This window comes from Podarcis erhardii (genome assembly GCF_964252035.2).
Source record: "Podarcis erhardii genome assembly, chromosome: 6".
In the NCBI taxonomy this organism is placed as follows: Eukaryota; Metazoa; Chordata; class Lepidosauria; order Squamata; family Lacertidae; genus Podarcis; species Podarcis erhardii.
In genome coordinates this window covers 45,874,784-45,894,009 of record NC_138510.1, presented here as the reverse complement: position 1 = coordinate 45,894,009, position 19,226 = coordinate 45,874,784, and the positions used below count along the sequence as shown (strand labels likewise).

The 19,226-nt window shown below is 44.5% G+C and overlaps 1 protein-coding gene across 3 annotated transcripts in view; it reads left to right on the top strand.

Moving 5' to 3' along the window:
• PACSIN1 (protein kinase C and casein kinase substrate in neurons 1) overlaps nt 1-19,226 on the top strand; it is a 56,586-nt gene that overhangs the window by 12,235 nt on the left and 25,125 nt on the right. The window contains exon 2 of one of the 3 annotated variants that reach the window (XM_081865406.1): nt 15,364-15,534. The exons of the other annotated variants lie outside the window; for them this stretch is intronic. The gene's annotated coding sequence lies outside the window, so the exon portion shown is untranslated. The remainder of the gene's footprint in view (nt 1-15,363; nt 15,535-19,226) is intronic. 3 annotated transcript variants of the gene reach the window in all.

The following is a 19,226-nucleotide window of genomic DNA, read 5'->3' as shown; positions in this document are numbered from 1 at the left end:
CTCAAGGTATGTATTTCTAGATGCATTTTATCCTACATCTGGAGAAATTCAAAATCCAAAGAGTAACTACGTTCCAAGGCAATGTCAACATAGTAAATGAGTGAAGCCAGGCATATACATTCCTCTTTACCCAGGCCTGTGCTGATTAAACAATCTACAGACTTTTAAATGTGCCTGGGGGATATGTTTTGTTTGTTTGTTGTTATGTTACATATGTTGCATATGATCTTTGGATAAAGGATGGTATATAAATTTAATAATCAAATAATAATAAATAATCCCAATCTGCGCATCAGTCTGGGGGGTACAGATCTGGTCTGTTTGTATTGGAATGGGGGGGGATCCTTAAGAATCCCTATTGCAACTGCACCACAAAGCACATAATCTTGTTTTGTGGCATAATCTAAAATTGCATTTTTATAAAATGCCTGGCTCTCATATATGAAGAGAAAATGCCAATTTTCATAATCCAAAAAGTATATGGGTGCTTTATATCCCCAAATTATGTAGCATTTCCATGCAACGAGGCCCAAAGTAGCTAACAATAAGTAAGATTCCACTATACATGAAAAAATCCTATTAAATATAAAATACAATATAAAACAAGCCAAGTAGGTATATTTTATAGTTAGGGGCATTTGTGCTGCAGTGGTGAGAGATGATTCACCTGCCAAAATTCTGCCCTACATAACTATTAACATTACAGAACATGGTAATGTGGTCCCATAAGTGTGGACCTGCTCACATTCTTGCTGTAACCAGGTCTGAATTCCTCAGGAATTGGTGCAGCTGATACACTAGCCTAAGCTGGGCAAAGGTACTCTTCACCACTGCTGTCACCTGGTGATCTAGATGTAAGGGTGAAACTATGGACCTGACTTTTCAAAGCAAGTACAACCCATCCCAAACACGTTGAATCCCCATTCCGGAATATGTCTCTGAGTTTATCTGTCTTCTCTGGATTGAGCCTCAGTTTGTTTGCCCTCATCTAGCCCACTACCATTTAACCCAGAGGTGGTGAACCTGGAGGCCTCAGCCCCGGTCAGCATGGCTACTGTCCAGGGGTGACAGAATTATAGTCCAACAACCTCTGGAGGGCCACAGGTTCCCCACCCTTTACTTTAGTCATACAACAACATGCATATCCTTTTCCTGGGAATATATACTTGCCTTCCAGACAGCTAAGTGGGTTCAGACTGTTCATTTTCTTGCTATGGCTGTGCCCCCCTTAAACCAATCAAGAAGCGAGTCCCTTAGCATTTTTTAAAGCTCTGCCTTAACTTAACAACCTGCTCTTTGCCCTTAGCAAAGCCCCAAGTCTGCTAGAAGGTTAACAGCAGTTGAATTCTGCTGATTTGAGAACAGAGCCTTGGTGAGCAAAGACAATGTCACATTATGCCAGAAAGGACATCTCCCACTGAACCCTTTGGGATTTGGCCTTAGGGATCTTGAGCAGGGATCTGATTTGACTTAAGTGCCAGAGATCTCCCCTACCCTTCTTCCTTCTTGCAGAGCACCTCTCCTCTGCATCTCTCACAGACTCTGACACCCCTGGAATGGGTGAGTCACAGTATGTGCAGCATAGACAACACAAAGGTTCTCCAGTCAGAACATATTTCAGTGGGGGGGCATTATATGAGGCATAGCCGTACCTATTGGCAGGAAGGTAATACTGGCTTGATTTTAAATTATCAGAACTAAAGGAGAAGCAGCAGTGGAGCAGGCACTTTCCCCCTCAGTTCTAAGAATCCCCACCCCCACCCCACATAAATTTACTCTCCTCTAAAAGGCACTTTGAGGCCATCCTACGCAGTATGTTAACTAGACTCCTCTAAATTGTGCCTTCTCTTAGGTACATGTGCAAGCTCCTTGCATAGCCTGCAGTGCCTTTGTGACTCAGGAATGCCAAACCTGGCAAAGTAGATGCATTCTAAAGACAGCCGCGTGTATTAGGAAGCTGCCTGTCAAAGACTATTTAACCCAGTGTTATCTGCCCAGGATGACAGTGGCTGTCCAGGGTCTTTCACATCACTTGCTTTCTGGTTCCTTTTTATCTGAAGGTGTCTGGGACTGAACCTGGGGCCTGCATTCAAAGTGTGTGCTGTATAATTAGCTGTGGTTCCTCCCCAGCACATCTACCTGTGTGTGCCCCATTCAATTATAAAAGCAAGGTTCCCCCCGCCTCATTCCACATAGAAAATGTAGACCCTTACTGTCACTTACTTCTCTAGAGTCTGTTGCTTCAAACACTGTTTCCCCAAGCTTGGCTCACCTCCTGGGTGATAAGTGGATAATCATTTTCCCACCAGTTCTTGCTAGTTACCTGCATATTATTTGAGGGGTGTTGATGCCTTGGGGCAAGTCATTCTGATTTCAAGGATTAGAAGTATTATTCCAGAGCTTCCCAATCCATATGATCCACGTGCAAGAGCAGGAGCTTCACTCCGTGCTGGTCTGTGCCCACTGGCAGAGGGGTGCAGGGGATGCAGTTTGCCCTGGGTGTCATCCCTGGGGGGGGGGGTGACGTCACCGTGGTGCCCCCCTAGGACGCTCGCCACGGGATGCTCGCTGTGGGCAGCGGCAGCCCCATGTTTGCTGCCCCACCCCCATGGGACGCTCACCCCACCCCCGTGGGATGCTCACCCCGCCCACTTGGGGCGCTCGCCCCACCCCGCGTGCCAGAGCAGCTAGCTCTGCCTCTGTCTGTGTCTCACCTCAAGTAACAGGGGCAAGAATAGTATGAGCTGTGCAGTCCACAAGGCTCACTTTCCATGGTATGTGTGAAGGTGTCCCAGAAGTAAAAGCATCTGACTTCCCACACTCAGTTGGGAGCATAGAAAATGGATATTTCATAGGGGCTTGGGAGGTTATCAAACCCCTTACTCAGTGTAGGATTTGTCATGCAGGATGCACAGTTTGCCTGACAGATGACCACCCAGCTTCTGCTTAAATGTCTCCAGTGAAGGAGAGCTCACCTCATCCTGAGGTTGCCTGTTCTGCAGGTTTTACCAAAAGGACGTTTCTCTGCTTCCACCCAGGCCCTGTCCTCTGAAGCAATGGAGAACAAGTCCAGTCCATCTTCTGCATGACAGTCCTTCTGATATTTGAAGACAGCTATCAGGCCTCTCTTTAATTTTCTGTTCTCCAGCTTGAGTGAGACAATTTCATATTTCCTAGTACAGTTAAGCAGCACTGAAAAGTTCCCCTAACAGTACAGTGGTACCTCAGGTTAAGTACTTAATTCGTTCCGGAGGTCCGTTCTTAACCTGAAACTGTTCTTAACCCGAAGCACCACTTTAGCTAATGGGACCTCCTCCTGCTGCTGCGTTTGAGAGAGAGAGATTTAGTGTGGGCAGAGGGTGGGATGCAGAGAGTAAGAAAGAGAGTTTGCACAGGCCTGCTGTGGTGGAGAGTGGTGTAAGAGTTTGTGCGGACACAGGGTTGGTAGGAGGTGGAGAGAGGGGGTGTGCATGGGCCTGGTCCCATGAAGTCTCAGGAGAGAGAGTTTTTGTGTGGGCACAGAGTGGGTCAGAGAGTGAGGGGGAGGGGTTGCACACAGATCTTCCCAGGTCTGTCCCAATAACAATTTCTCTTCTCATCCTGAAGCAAAGTTCTTAACCCGAGGTACTATTTCTGGGTTAGCAGAGTCTGTAACCTGAAGTGTATGTAACCTGAAGCGTATGTAACCCGACGTACCACTGTACATCTAAGTTACATATGTACATGTTCTCGTACCAGTGTAACTTTCACAGCTTCCCATTAAAGAAATAAAAATAAAATTATGGGAACTGTAATTTGGTGAGGATACCAAGTAACAGAGAACTCTAAGCACAGATCTCTACGCTCCCAATTCATAGAGTTACAATTCCTATGATTACCAAGCAAGAAGAGCATTACTGATTACTGCAAGAAGAGCATCTGCTGCATAGGAATTGGCATAACAAAAGAGGATAAAACTCTGCCGTCTTTGCATAAATGCAGCTCCTCGCAAGAGGACAGACTTGTGTAGACAGACTTGCATACATATGATGGAGATGCTCTTTCTGCTACTGGCCAAATCCTTTTTGTATCTCAGTGGGGAAACCCTCTGCCTTTAGGGCAGCTCAGCATCCTAACCCATCACCTCTGATTTCATCAACCCTCTCAGATTTTGTGAGGGGCAGGGATCCTACCCTATATTTGACAGGAGCCCCAGGGGTCATTTCCTTAATGGCAGATGGGATTTGTGCTTGATTAAATGCTTCAGATCTATAATGGGTGAGAGGGCGGGTGGGGAGGGGCAAGGAAGAAGACCGCATCATTCCAACATGCAGCTGCATTGTTGTCCGTCCCTCTAGTGCTGGTTACTGAAGAAGGAATCAATGAAGAAAGAGAATGGGGGTTTGTGGCTCCCATCTGGGCTTCCTTCAAGCAGACACTGGTCTCCATAAGAGGGAGAAACACAGGAGGGGTGATCTGGCATCATCATACATGTGCCCCATTCTAGAATATCTGGTGACAGGAAAGATCAGAATAAGGTTGTGTATGGTTTCCAGTTGCTGTTTCCAGTGTATGACTAGCTAAAGGAACTCTTTCCATTCTATTGCATGTACAGTATATGCATATGTATCTGAAGAAGTGTGCATGCACACGAAAGCTCATACCAAGAACTGACTTAGTTGGTCTTTAAGGTGCTACTGGAAGGAATTTGTTTTGTTTTAGTATATGCATATTTGTTTTCTCTTAAACATGGAAGGGAGCATCCTTCATATTATGACACTGGAACAACCACAATTGGCACAGAATCCATATACCAGTGCCTCAAATAATGAGACAGATGAGGGTATATTAAGGCATTGCAATGAGCAGGGCAAAGCAAGAGCAACACTACAAATATATTTGCCTCAGTATCACCCCTTGCTGTGTGATAGTGGATGCATCGTTGAGAGCTTGAAAGTCATATTCTCTCTTCTATTTACATAAAAAAACGCAGTCCTGTGTTGGCAAAGGCAGTATGCTCAGCAAAGGCAGTTCTTCATCTCCCATCTACCCCACGCCCACTGATCTATTCATATAAATAAGGGAGCATTCATAATAGCTTTGGGATATATCAAAGGAATAATTGATGCAGCTTTCTCCACATCTGACATAGACATTTACTCTTTAGTGACCTCAGCTTTTGTTGCAGGAAAGTGTGCCCCATTGAAGAGGACGTCCTTTCCCTGCCATGTTTTGTGTAATGTCTAAATAGATACCATGTGGAACAATGCTGGTTCCCCTTAGGAGTAGATTCACTATCTGGAAAGAGCATAAGAATCCTCCTGGAAGGTTGCATCAACGGTAGCCACAGACACAGCTATCCTCCATGAATTTGCCTGTTTCCCTCTTGAAACCTTTTAGCTAGTGGTCTTCTTCATACTTTGCAAATGTGAATTTTATAAATTACGTATTGTGTGGAGGAGCTGCTGACTGCCACATCAAGAGGTAAATTTTGAAGCCCTACCCTCCTCCTTACCAGAAAATCTTCTCATGAGTAAACAGATAGGGATTTCTATCATCTCTTATGAAATGTGCAGAGGTTTTTGTTAGTTGGTTGATTTAAAAGCCTTCATGAAACATTGTCAGCATTTTAGTGTGCATTTCCCCCCAATACACCCATTTTTGTATGCATTTGACTAATATACACATATTTTGCAAGCAATTTCCCATGTGGAATGCACTTTTGGGTGTTATTTTCACAAATACATGCATTTCTATGGACACATTTTCCTAATGAATGCATTTTTGTACGCATTGTTTGGCTGGAGCTGGATCACAAAGTTCAGAGACGTGCAAATTTTAAAGGATAACTCTGCATGTTACCATTTCAAGAAGTGTGAATTAGGTAGTCCCTCATTAAAATGCCAAGAAAATTAAATTTCTCCCCATACCAATGAGTAAACAGCCTATTCTCCCACTTCACACAGCAGGTAATTCTGTCGCTGTGTTTTGATTACATAAACTTTGCACCTGCGAATAAGAATGCTGTAGGAGGAGAAGGGACAAGAAGGAATAGCCTGTTTCTACTCCCAGCAAGGAATCCTATTGTGTAAACATGCCGTAAATGGTCAGATGTATCTCTCCATGCTACCCAGGAGCTGTAGGAGGCTACTCTGGGATGTGGGGGAGCATAATTTATTTTGTGCTTGCAAGATTGTCTGAGATAGGGAGGAGGGGTGTATACCCCTTCAGGCTACTTCAAGATGGTGATTGGCTGATACAGTTTTTACTGCATCACAAGGGCCTGTTGTGCTTTCAGTTTCTGCCTGTGCCTGCCAGAGTGTGTTCTATCAGTTTTATCTCCGATTAGAGCACTTCTGAAGCACTCAGTCAGCATTGGATTATTTTATCTGTGATTAATAACCTTTCCCTAGAGCAGTCTATTTTGATGGGCTTGATTATCTTGTCTGCTAGATTGTGCCCGGCAGGCTACAGGAGCAGCCAGGAGGCAGTGGAATCTAACCCACTTTGGAAAGAGATGAAAGAGGAGGCATGGAAGCATATATCTTTCAAGAGAGAACTAACTTCTTAACGTTAGTTCTCTGTAGGCTGGCGTTTCTCATCAGTACCACTATTTCCCATTTAGATGTTTGAGTTTCTTTGGAGCCTGCTATCCCACCCAGAGAATTTCAATCCTAGCTTATCATCTCCAGATTGCAACCTTCCAAATACAGTCTTAAAGAGGCAAGCATAAATGCTCATCTGAGAGTACCTACCTGCATTTTCCTTCTTTAGAGGGAGACGTGGGGTACTCTGGCCCTGTTTTATCACTAGATTGCAAGGTTTCAGACAGCCAGGTGAGGAAACTGGTGCATTTGTAAGCCCATTATTGACACATCCAATGGATTGCCTGGGCTGGAGTGGTTCTAAAATATTGCTAGCTGGCTGAGGACTCTTCCAGGGAAAGTTAGGGATGATTCATACACGCCAGTACATGACTTGGTAATGTAAGAGCAATTGGGCATATTCCTCCTAAATAAATTAGTCCCAATTTAGCAGTAGCAGCTTGGTAATGGTACAAATGTAATGGGAGAGGAGGGAAATCGCAGTTATGTGCGTGCATGTGGCAAGTTCTTATTCTAAATGCCCTAATTTTTGCTATGTAGGATACAAGCCAATGGAGTGGTTAAGTTATTGACTAGATCAGCTGGCAAAACAGTTTCTGGTATAGTCAATGTCATTTGTAAAGGAAATTTTTAAGAATAAGATAATGTTCTTAAATGAAGGAACATTACTAAAGAAGATGGAGCCTTGCATTGCTGCTGCTGCTTTCCTTTACAAAGGCTGTTTCTATGGATAGATGCTGATTCTGTCATATACATAATATTAATGATTGTATCCACATAATATAAATAAAGTATATATAATGTATTTAAAGGTAAAGGTACCCCTGACCGTTAGGTCCAGTCGTGACCGACTCTGGGGTTGTGGTCCTCATCTCGCTTTATTGGCCGAGGGAGCCGGCATACAGCTTCTGGGTCATGTGGCCAGCATGACTAAGCCGCTTCTGGCAAACCAGAGCAGCGCACAGAAACGCCGTTTACCTTCCCGCCGGAGCGGTACCTATTTATCTACTTGCACTTTGCTAGGTTGGCAGGAGCAGGGACTGAGCAACGGGAGCTCACCCCGTCGCGGGGATTCGAACCGCCAACCTGCTGATCGGCAAGTCCTAGGCTCTGTGGTTTAACCCACAGCGCCACCCGCGTCCCACTGGTAAAATAATTGCCCTTGAAGTGCTACAGAAATATGCAAAATGAGTGGGTCAGGGAATGGCAATGTTTGTTTCTCATGAACAGCACCAACTCTACAATACTGCTTCTGATTCTTCAAAAAGCTGTAATCTGTACATAACCTTTCGCTTATTACCTGATGGCTCATCTGAACATGTGAAAACCCTCAAGTGAAAATTATTGTGCTTAAGGTGATCTCAATTAATATGAAAGATATTTCTGCTATTTTTGGTCTCATATTTTATCTATGGTGGCAGTTTTCAAACAAGCAAATCATACTCAGATGTTGTGCTTCACTAAGTGATGATCAAACGCCTGTGAACTCACCTTGGACAGGCAATAAAGTTAAAGAACCTGTGGTGCTGTGTGTTAGAAATTAAGAAATGAGCAAGTGTATCAATTCCCTCCATGAAGATTATGCGCCAGAGCAAAGAAAGGTGCTAAAAATGTCATGTGGAAAACCAGTTGGTGTTATAGATAGAGCAGATGGCCATAGAGTTACACACAGTGGCGTAGCGTGGGTTGTCAGCACCCGGGGCAAGGCAAGTAATTTGCGCCCCCTAACCCGTGGATTTGCGCCCCCTAACCCGTGGATTTGCCCTAACCCCAGATGTTGCGCCCGGTGCGGCCGGCCCCCCCTGCACCCCCCACGCTACGCCACTGGCTACACACCTGAGATAAGCTGGTTCTGTCCCAGCATTGCAGTAGAAGGAGCAGACCAATATTTCCCTCTGGATTAGGTCAAGATTGCACTTCTTTGTACAGCATGCCACACTTACCCATTTGCACAGTTCAGATAATAACTCAGTAGAGCTTTTCTTATCCACACAAAGGTCATATCTGTATTACTTCTTTTTCTTTAAAAATGATTTTATTGTTTTTCAAAAAAAATTAACAACAACATGATGTTACCAGGTTCCAAAGGGACAAGAGTGTAGGTTCTAGGGAGTACAATCCAGTAATGGGATGCCACCATACACCTAGTTACTTAGAGAAGTGCCTCACTAATCATTCTAATGCAAGGACAATTTCATAGGGGCAGAGGCAGTACTTTAAATACCTTGGTTCTAAACCAGGTTAAGCCAGCACCTTGAATTATTGATTGGAAGTCAATGGGGCTTTTTCAACACTGGCAAAATATGAACTATATAACCGATGACAGACAAACATATGAAATTTATTAAATAACTTCAATGCATTGCAGAAGTCAGTCCTGGATGTTAGTAGAACATGGAAAACTGTGGGAAGGCTGTCTCTGTCCAGAAGGAGCCAGATTTGATGTATGAACCTCTGCTCCAGACAGGTGCTTTGTGCCGCTGGTGAAACCTGCACTTCTAACATAAGGACTGTATCTACTAAAACCCAAATATGATAAACATGACATTTGAGGGGGTATACAACATGCTCCAGAACAGAATGAACCCCCCTTCCCAGGTCAGATGGACCACCCACCTACGGAATCTCCATCTTGTCTGAACATAAGAAAATCCTGCTGGATCAGGCTAGTGGCCCACCTAATCCGGCATCCTGTCCCCACAGTGACCAACACAGGCAGGAGCTGAGCGCAACAGCACTTTCCCCTCCTGCAGTTTCCAGCAACTGGTATTCAGAAGCACACTGCTTCCAACAACAAATTGAGCTTCAGTTTATTAGCCCTCACCCAGTCCATTACCAGCTCCAAGCACTTGGTTCAGCTCTTCCACTTTTGACAAAAAGGAAAAAAAATATAGCTAGATAAGTGGCAACTCATTCCAAATCTCCGGATGACATCACTCATCACTGCATATATTATGTGCATCTCCCGCCTACCATGGCCTGCTTGCTTTGTATTGGCTCTTCCAAAAAAATCTTCCTTGGAAACAATTGCTGCTGCCACCTCCCCACAGAGGAACCCAGCAGTTCTCCTCCAGCAGTATCTGCTGTCGCACTGCGACTTGACAGAGCCTGGGTCATGTTTCCCTCAAGGATAAGCTGGCGAAGAATGCTGCCTACAATGTCTCATCAGCCTCAGAAACACAGGCCGTCAGTTCGAATAAAAATCCGCTCTATTTGCACCTCCTGCCATGTGGATAAATAGTTCATAGAAATGGGGGGCAGAGAGTCTATAAAGGAACTTTTCCCAACCTGATGTTTTGGATTGCGGCTCCCACCAGCCCCAGCCAGCATGGCCAACTGTCAGGGATGATGTGAGTTGTAGTACAAAACATCTGGAGGACACCCAGTTGTAGAAGGCTGGTGTGAAAACCCAGTTATTCCCCTAAGGGCCGTCCAACATAAACACTTCGTTGATAGCGGAATCCCTCCTACGTGACTGTACTCTTAGATGTAGGCATTTTGTGATGTCCATCTTAAGAGGCATCTCTGCACACACACACGCTTATCAAGGACAAATTTATGTGTGCTGCCAATGAAGCACCGTGTTTTTGCTTTCATTTTAAAGAAGTCTTTCCCACCTCCAAATCCTTCATCTCACAGTGTTGCCTCTTGATTATGCAACATAATAAAAGAGAGGGTTGTCATCAAACACACTGGTGTAAAGTGGAGTTTCGCAGAAGTTGTGCTTATCCACAGAAGCATCGCAGGGGTCAGCAATCTTTTTCAACCGTGGGTCGGTCCACTGTCCCTCAGACCATGTGGTGGGCTGGACTATATTGGGGGGGGGGAATGAACGAATTCCTATGCCCCACAAATAATCCAGAGATGCATTTTAAATAAAAGCACACATTCTACTCATGTAAAAACACCAGGCAGGCCCCACAAATAACCCAGAGATGCATTTTAAATAAAAGGACACATTCTACTCATGTAAAAACACGCTGATTCCCGGATCATCCACGGGCCGGATTGAGAAGGCGATTGGGCCGCATCCGGCCCTCAGGCCTTAGGTTGCCTACCCCTGATCCACAGCCCCAATGTGTTTCGGAATGTGCTCCCCTTCAGGATAATATATTTCCTAAAAATAAAAATCATTAAAATTATTGCAGGAGTCTACCCTTGCACACATTTTTGTAAACACTAAATGCAACAATAGCAACAATTCTAATCTTATTTATTATTTACTTACTGGATTTCTTACCTGCCCTTTATCGTAAGACCCCAGGCAGATTCACATCTCTTCGCATCTTGTTCATGAATAGATATAAAAAAATCCTTTTTCCAATCTACCAAAGGCTTCTGAAAATGTTTTTGACAAGACTATTTAACAAATAGTGATAGTAAAAACAAACGAATGAATGACAATTAGAAAGTACCAGTGTGACCAAATTGTGCTATAGAGAATTAACGATCTGTAATATATTGACCTTGTCTTGGAAAGGCATACACTTTATTAGGAAGTATGCAGGATGGCAGGAGTTTCAGGACAGACAGAAGGTAGTATAAACGTAGGTGCATAGCTAACCTGCAGAAATGGCTGCCACAACTTAACAATGACTTGCAAAGCCTTTAAAGGGCTTTGACAGGTTAATGGAGGATAGGGCAATCATATCAGTGGCTACTAATCATGGTGGCTATATGCTACACCCAGGTTCAGAGGTAGCTGGAGAATAATAGTGGTAGAGGACCATTGTTGCTTACATGTTCTGCTTCTGGGCATTTGCTTGGCCTCTGTGGGAAGCAGGATGCTGGACTCAGTGGGCCTTTCAAGTTTCCATATAAGATGTCCTCAGAACAAGGGAGCCCTCCATTTCATACACTGTGTATTGGTTCTTCCCTATAGCTTAACTACTGTTGCCATTATTATTGCTATGTGTTATTTTCCAAGGGAAATCATTCAAAAATCTGTTTTTTTAAAAAAATTAGTATTATACTGATCAGATGTAGCAACAAGGAAATTATTCTACTTGGCGTTGTTGTTGTTTAGTCGTTTAGTCGTGTCCGACTCTTTGTGACCCCATGGACCAGAGCACGCCAGGCACTTCTGTCTTCCACTGCCTCCCGCAGTTTGGTCAGACTCATGTTTGTAGCTTCGAAGACACTATCCAACCATCTCGTCCTCTGTCGTCCCCTTCTCCTTGTGCCCTCCATCTTTCCCAACATCAGGGTCTTTTCCAGGGAGTCTTCTCTTCTCATGAGGTGGCCAAGTATTGGAGCCTCAGCTTCACGATCTGTCCTTCCAGTGAGCACTCAGGGCTGATTTCCTTAAGAATGGATAGGTTTGATCTTCTTGCAGTCCATGGGACTCTCAAGTGTCTCCTCCAGCACCATAATTCAAAAGCATCAATTCTTCAGCGATCAGCCTTCTTTACAGTCCTGCTCTCACTTCCATACATCACTACTGGAAAAACCATAGCTTTTACTATACGGACCTTCTACTTGGCATTACTGCCAAAATAAAGAAAAGCAAGAAACAGCCTGTCCTAACTCCACATAGAAGACTCTCGTGACCTATATATACTTCTAGGAAACCCTGTCGCCTGTTATCAGTCCATTCTACTTGTTTATTGCTTTTTTACCCCACCCTTCTGTCACAGAGCAGCTCAGAGCAGCCCACATTGTTCCCCCTTTTATTTTACCCTTACAACAACCCTGTGAAGTACCGTATTTTTCGCTCTATAAGATGCACCAGACCACAAGACGCACCTAGTTTTTGGAGGAGGAAAACAAGAAAAAAAAATATTCTGAATCTCAGAAGCCAGAACATCAAGCGGGATCAATCCGCTGCACAGTGAAAGCAGCAATTCCTCTTGCTGTTCTGGCTTCTGGGATAGCTGTGCAGCCTGCATTCACTCCATAAGACGCACACACATTTCCCCTTACTTTTTAGGAGGGAAAAAGTGAGTCTTATAGAGCAAAAAATATGGTAGCTGAGGCTGAGAGATAATGGCTGGCCAAAGATCATCCAATGAGATTCATAGTTGAGTGGGATTTGAACGAGTCCTCTCAGTCCTGGTCTGGTACTATAACCATTCCACCACACTGATTTTATTAATATCATAAGGTCTAGCTCTTCATTTAACCCTGTACGCATAATTGGCAACACTCTGATCAGCTATCTTTGCCCCCAGTTCCAGAAAAAGGTGGTTTCATAAGTTTCAAAACACTGTAGTTCTGGAAAGCACAGGTCTTCACAGGTCTGAGAACACACTATTCTTAGCCTTCCCTTCGTCATTTATGGTCCTTCCCACTACTTTAAATATAATCTCAGAAGTGCCAGGTGGAAATGAAGCGATATAAACCCCTCTTTCCCTCTTACCAATCAGCTGTGTTGCCTCTTTTCACTGCAGTGAGCTGATGTGGAGTGGTTTGAAAGGGCTATACAATGTGACTCTGCTTGGGCTTCTAATGTGCAAGTGTCAAAGAGGATTTCACATGAAATTCATAGCTTCTCAGGATTGTTCTTCAGAAAAGAAAGAAAAGCCCCAAACAGAAGAAAAAAATATGAGAACAAATTGTTCACTTTTAAACCCAGATCCACTCAGCATTTCAACAACATCTTTTAGTGAGAGGAATTGATGGAAGCTCAAGCTTAAGCTTTTGTGTCATATAAGCAGCAATACATAGTACCTGTCTATAGACTATTCCAGAGTTGTTGGGTTTTTTGTTTTGGCAGGTATTTTCTGTAACATGTCGTTGATGCAATAATAGTGCATTAGTGGTGGATTTATACTTGACTGCCCACACATTGTTCCACCCAGTGCTTTTTTTCTAAAAAGAATAATGTTTAGGGGTAGTCTCATTTTCCTACTCATATTGGCTAACACCCCAGAGGACAGGATCACACTTCAAAACGACCTTGACAGATTAGAGAACTGGGCCAAAACAAACAAGATGAATTTTAACAGGGAGAAATGTAAAGTATTGCACTTGGGCAAAAAAAATGAGAGGTACAAATACAAGATGGGTGACACCTGGCTTGAGAGCAGAACATGTGAAAACGATCTAGGAGTCTTGGTTGACCACAAACTTGACATGAGCCAACAGTGTGACGCGGCAGCTAAAAAAGCCAATGCAATTATGGGCTGCATCAATAGGAGTATAGCATCTAGATCAAGGGAAGTAATAGTGCCACTGTATTCTGCTCTGGTCAGACCTCACCTGGAGTACTGTGTCCAGTTCTGGGCACCACAGTTCAAGAAGGACACTGACAAACTGGAACGTGTCCAGAGGAGGGCAACCAAAATGGTCAAAGGCCTGGAAACGATGCCTTATGAGGAACGGCTAAGGGAGCTGGGCATGTTTAGCCTGGAGAAGAGGAGGTTAAGGGGTGATATGATAGCCATGTTCAAATATATAAAAGGATGTCACATAGAGGAGGGAGAAAGGTTGTTTTCTGCTGCTCCAGAGAAGCGGACATGGAGCAATGGTTCCAAACTACAAGAAAGAAGATTCCACCTAAACATTAGGAAGAACTTCCTGACAGTAAGAGCTGTTCGACAGTGGAATTTGCTGCCAAGGAGTGTGGTGGAGTCTCCTTCTTTGGAGGTCTTTAAGCAGAGGCTTGACAACCATATGTCAGGAGTGCTCTGATGGTGTTTCCTGCTTGGCAGGGGGTTGGACTCGATGGCCCTTGTGGTCTCTTCCAACTCTATGATCCTATGATCCTATGATTCTATGATTCTATGATTGAAATACTGCCCTTCAATGAGGCCAAACTTAGATTCACAAAATGTTTAGCGGTATGCCTACCTCTGCGACCTGACCCCCCCCGAAAAAAAGCACTGGTTCCACCTTTTTAGTTGTTCCGTGATGCTTCCCTAATGTTACCACATTAGTGCCCTCTGGAGGGTCACCCTTGTGCTGCAACACAACAGAAATGAGACAAAATAAACTGGGAATATATAGTTACAGAATTTCAGCAGGAAGTTACAGGATGTGCACTGATGTGAAACAAATCAGTATGTGCACCCTGAAACTTTTGCAGGCATAAACCGTATTGAAAGTAGGATCATGCATAGCGTCTCTGATCCCATCATGATAACAAATCACCCTGAATGGACTTTTAAAAGCATACGTGTGTATATACTACACATCTGAAGCATACAGTGGTACCTCGGGTTAAGTACTTAATTTGTTCTGGAGGTCCGTACTTAACCTGAAACTGTTCTTAACCTGAAGCACCACTTTAGCTAATGGGGCCTCCTGCTGCCGCCGCGCCACCGGAGCACGATTTCTGTTCTCATCCTGAAGCAAAGTTCTTAACCTGAAGCACTATTTCTGGGTTAGCAGAGTCTGTAACCTGAAGCGTATGTAACCCGAGGTACCACTGTATTTCCCACCTCAAATAATTACGAACATGGTAGTTCACCCCTCACAGAGTTAGAATTCCCCAAAGCCCTTAACCAACTACAGTGCCCAGAATTTTTTGACAGAAAAATGTGCTCTAAAGGTATAGTTTGTACATAGCCCAAAGGGACCTTTTGAGACACACACAGTGTTGTTCTTCATCTGCAGTACTCTCTCCCAGTGTGTTCCCTGGCGGCATTCATAAGCAGGATTCCAAAGTACAGTATAACTGGTTTCCGTCAGTTACAAACTATTGAGCACATAGCATCTCTTGCTGTTGACACAAGTGCTTTATTTTGGAAAGTCAAGATGGTGCATTTAGAAGCTTAGAGTCAAAATGGCTCTGCTGTGAACAGTTGAATTTTATACTTTGTTTTGCCTATGTTTTCAGATCATCTGGAAACTCTGCCTTGAGGGCAACCCAGGAGAAATAACAGGGCTAACAAAATTAGATGATGATCACTCCGGCCATGACTCTATCCCACTGTTTCACAGTGGATTGCCAATAAACCTTCAGCAGCCATGAACTACAGTTTGACGGTGGAATGGTCTCCCTTGGATGGTGGTGGACATTGGAAATTTTAAAGCAGAGGTTGGATGGCCATCAGTCATGGATGCTTTAGTTGAGATTCCTGCATTGCAGGGGGTTGAATCAGATGACCTTTGGGGTCCCTTCCAACTCTCTACAAGTCATGCAAATTCAAGATCCATTTTAATTCAGCTGGATCCAGCTTCTAGCCAGACCCTATGAAACAGCCCCGTGTTTGTGTATTCATGTTCTAGCCTGCCTTCCTTCCTCTCTCTCTCTCTCTCTCTCTCTCTCTCTCTCTCTCTCTAAATTCCAAATTCCAGCACTCTCTCAAAATTCCAAATGTGCTTGCAGGCCTCAAAAGGTTGGTGACCCCAGCCTATAGACTTTGAGTGTGCACTGACCAAGCTATGGCAGTGAAAGAGCATGTATGAGCTTTAGTGCAGTTTTGCCTGTTAGCGCAGGTTCTCCTTTTTCAGCCATATACAACCTAATCTTACGGGTTGTATATTATCTTGTTATGCACATGGAAATGACATTTTTAGCAAGTGCACAAAACCCATCTTTTCACATATTAATAACTGCACAAATCCTTGAATACTGTTGACCACGTGTGCATTGTTCTCATTGATTTGTGCTGCAGAGCCCTGAACTTCATGACTACACTAACAGTACAATCATCCTTGCTTTACGCGATGTGGGTGTTTGGAAGCGCAGGCACATGTGCAGTATGGGGTATGGCAAGTCATTAGCGTGCCCTTTCACTGCTTTTGTATCCAGATTACAAGAAGAAATAGAAAATATCCAGTCTTCCCCCTGGCTGAATAGAAGAGGTGACTGTTTACTGAAAAGCCCCCAGAGTGAGCAGGCTTTAATCCCACCTCTTTGGATACCCCTTCAAGGAGCAATGCCAGAGTAGACAAAGAGTAAAGAGGGAGCCTGGAATAGGCTATTCAGTAACCAGTTGCAGAGCAGGGCTGGCAGCAAAAATCTTCTTCAATGTTCACCTTTGTTATCTTTGCCTGGCCAAATATATCAAAAAAATTCAAAAAATGTTTGGTATATTTCTTCTGCCGAGCCACACTGGAACTTTGTTTGTTTGTTTGTTTGTTTTTACCTAGAGCCACCATGGTGCATGGTGCTTTACTGAATAAAAGAGGAAATATCCCTTCCCCAAGGAGCTTACAATATAACTTCAAGCCAACAGAGGGAGTGAAAGTGGAAACAGTGGTAAATGGCAATAACAGAGCCGGCCCACCCATGAGGCGGGGTGCCCACCCCACTGCTTCTGACACCACTGGAATGCCCCCCCCACTGAGTTTTAGCAAGAGGGAAGCATTTTGGTGTGCAGTGTTGACACTCATCTTCTCTGCAAGATGCTGTCTTCAGATGAAATGAAAAATTGCCTGGGGTGGAGAACTGCTATGTAAAAAGCCAGCTGGTTTACATCACGGAGAGAGTCTTGACATAGAAGGGAAACTTACAGCATAGCTTTCCTTTGAAGTATTTTTCAGGTCAATGTTAGGGTTACTGCAGGGCATGATAAATGACTGCGACTGAGGTCAAAACGTGTGCGCACCCGCACACAAGCACACACAATCGCCAGTGTAAGGAATACAAGGCAGTACTAGGCCTCTGTCCTTCAGCTGTTTCATTTTGTGGCTGTACCTGTTCCCCTTGCCTTCTCCTCTGCTGACAATGATGAAGCCATATTTTCGGTGGCTTTCTAAAATGCTACCTGCCCTCTGCAAGCTGTTTGCTGTCTCAGCAGCTGTTTATTGATTAGTGGACTTATTTAGGCACTTGGCCAGAAGCAGCCTCACTTGTCTGGCTGCTGGCTAAGGTTGGCTCCTTGTTCCAAGACCCAGAAAAATCACACTTTTGTATTTTTGCATACAAGTATCGTTTGGCATCGTGAGCTTAAGAAGCTGCACCTCTGATCGCGGCCTGACCCCACTGCAGTATTTCTTGGCTTTAAGAGGGGAGCAGATAGCTGTCTCATGAGGAACCAATGAAGGCTTTCAAGTGTGGATTAATTTATGCAAATAATTAAAGTATTGAGTCATAGTTTATGTATACACGCATTTCTTTTCCACACATTTTGTAAGTCAAATGTGTTAACCAACTGAATACTAAAACCCAGCAAGAATGACAATGCTGTTTCCATAGCTGCTGCTGCTGCAGCAGCAGCAACAGCAAAAAACCTACCCACTCTCTCTTATTGCAATGCCATTTTAGTTTTATCTTAACCCTTCCCATAGGTTATTGGGGCGGGGGGGGGGATGAAGGGAATTTAAATCCAAATACATAGACTCATTTATAAGTGATAGCTACCAGACACCAGGCAAGAGGAAAGCATGATGACACTATGGTACAAATTGCACCCTTATGCTGAAACTGCAGGTGCTGGAATGACTCACCATGTTCAGATTTGGGGCACACCTAGGCTGAGACTCATTTCATTCATTGCAAGCACAGATGACACCAAGGAAAAGCTGTTTGTGTGAAGCAGCACCCACATGTTCCAGGCATGCCTCAAGAATGTTCACATAGAAGGAGGACCTGCCAGCTTGGCTAATGCCAACCTATGTGGCTGTTGCTTCACACAAATGGCTTACCTTTCAGAGCAGTGTGGTACGATGCCCATCCCTACAGCAGCAACTACAGCAGAAACATACAGATCAGACCTGAGAGAGCTTTTAGATTTTTGCCATGCTAGTTCAGAGCCCCCAGCACCCAGTGTAGAATAGTCTACTAGGACAAATGGGGCAATGTCCCCACCAACTTCAGTCCACTCCTGTGAGGCTTCTGCAGAGCTATCCTCCTCTGAGAAAGGACCTTAAAGCGATTCTACATTTTTACCTGAGTGTAAAGAGAATATCTAGTCAGCGCAGACAGCGCAGCCCTTCAGGCAATCTCCAAACCACCTCATCACAGTGTATTGCTCTGAGGAAGGACCCCTTCTTCCAATAAGAAGGAGGAAGAGAGGTAGCTCCTATGCTCCAGCGAGGAAAAGAGAGAGGAAGGAGAGAGATGTGGCAGCACTCCTGCTGCTGCTGCTGCCACCAGCAGCAGCATGGGGGAGAAGTGGTGGGGCAGAGGACAGAGAAAAGGAGAACCAGGAGCAGGGGTGGCTCTCTGTACCTCACAGTGGCGTAGCGTGGGGGGTGCAGGGGGGGCCGGCCGCATTGGGCACAACATCTGGGGGTTAGGGTTAGGGGCGCAAATCCACGGGTTAGGGGGCGGAAATTACTTGCCTTGCCCCGGGTGCTGACAACCCACGCTATGCCACTGGTACCTCAGGTGACACAGGCTCTTGTGCCCTGCCCTGAAGTGCAGCTAGTCCAAGAAGTTCACTTGTGTCAGAACCAACAAAAGTGCTGACAGTCGTCAGATAAGCCCACACAAGCCCATCATTGATGGAGGGGCCCACCAGGCCTTATTTTGCCCCGGGCTTAGTCACAGCTGGAGCTGGACCTTCAATGAATCCTCCACTTCTTTTCTTCAAAACAGCCAGGTCCTTTCAGTAGTCTGGCTCAAGCAATGCACTAATTGGCAAATGAGATAAAAAAAGCTGCAAGCTGTTAAGTGATTCAGCCTATTTATATCCTTCCAGAAATAAAACAAAACCTTCTACCTCAAGATCCTTTCACATATGTACAGTCTCACGAGTCATGAAATGAATTTGTTTCATGACTCAAGAGATGTGAAACCATTCTATTTCA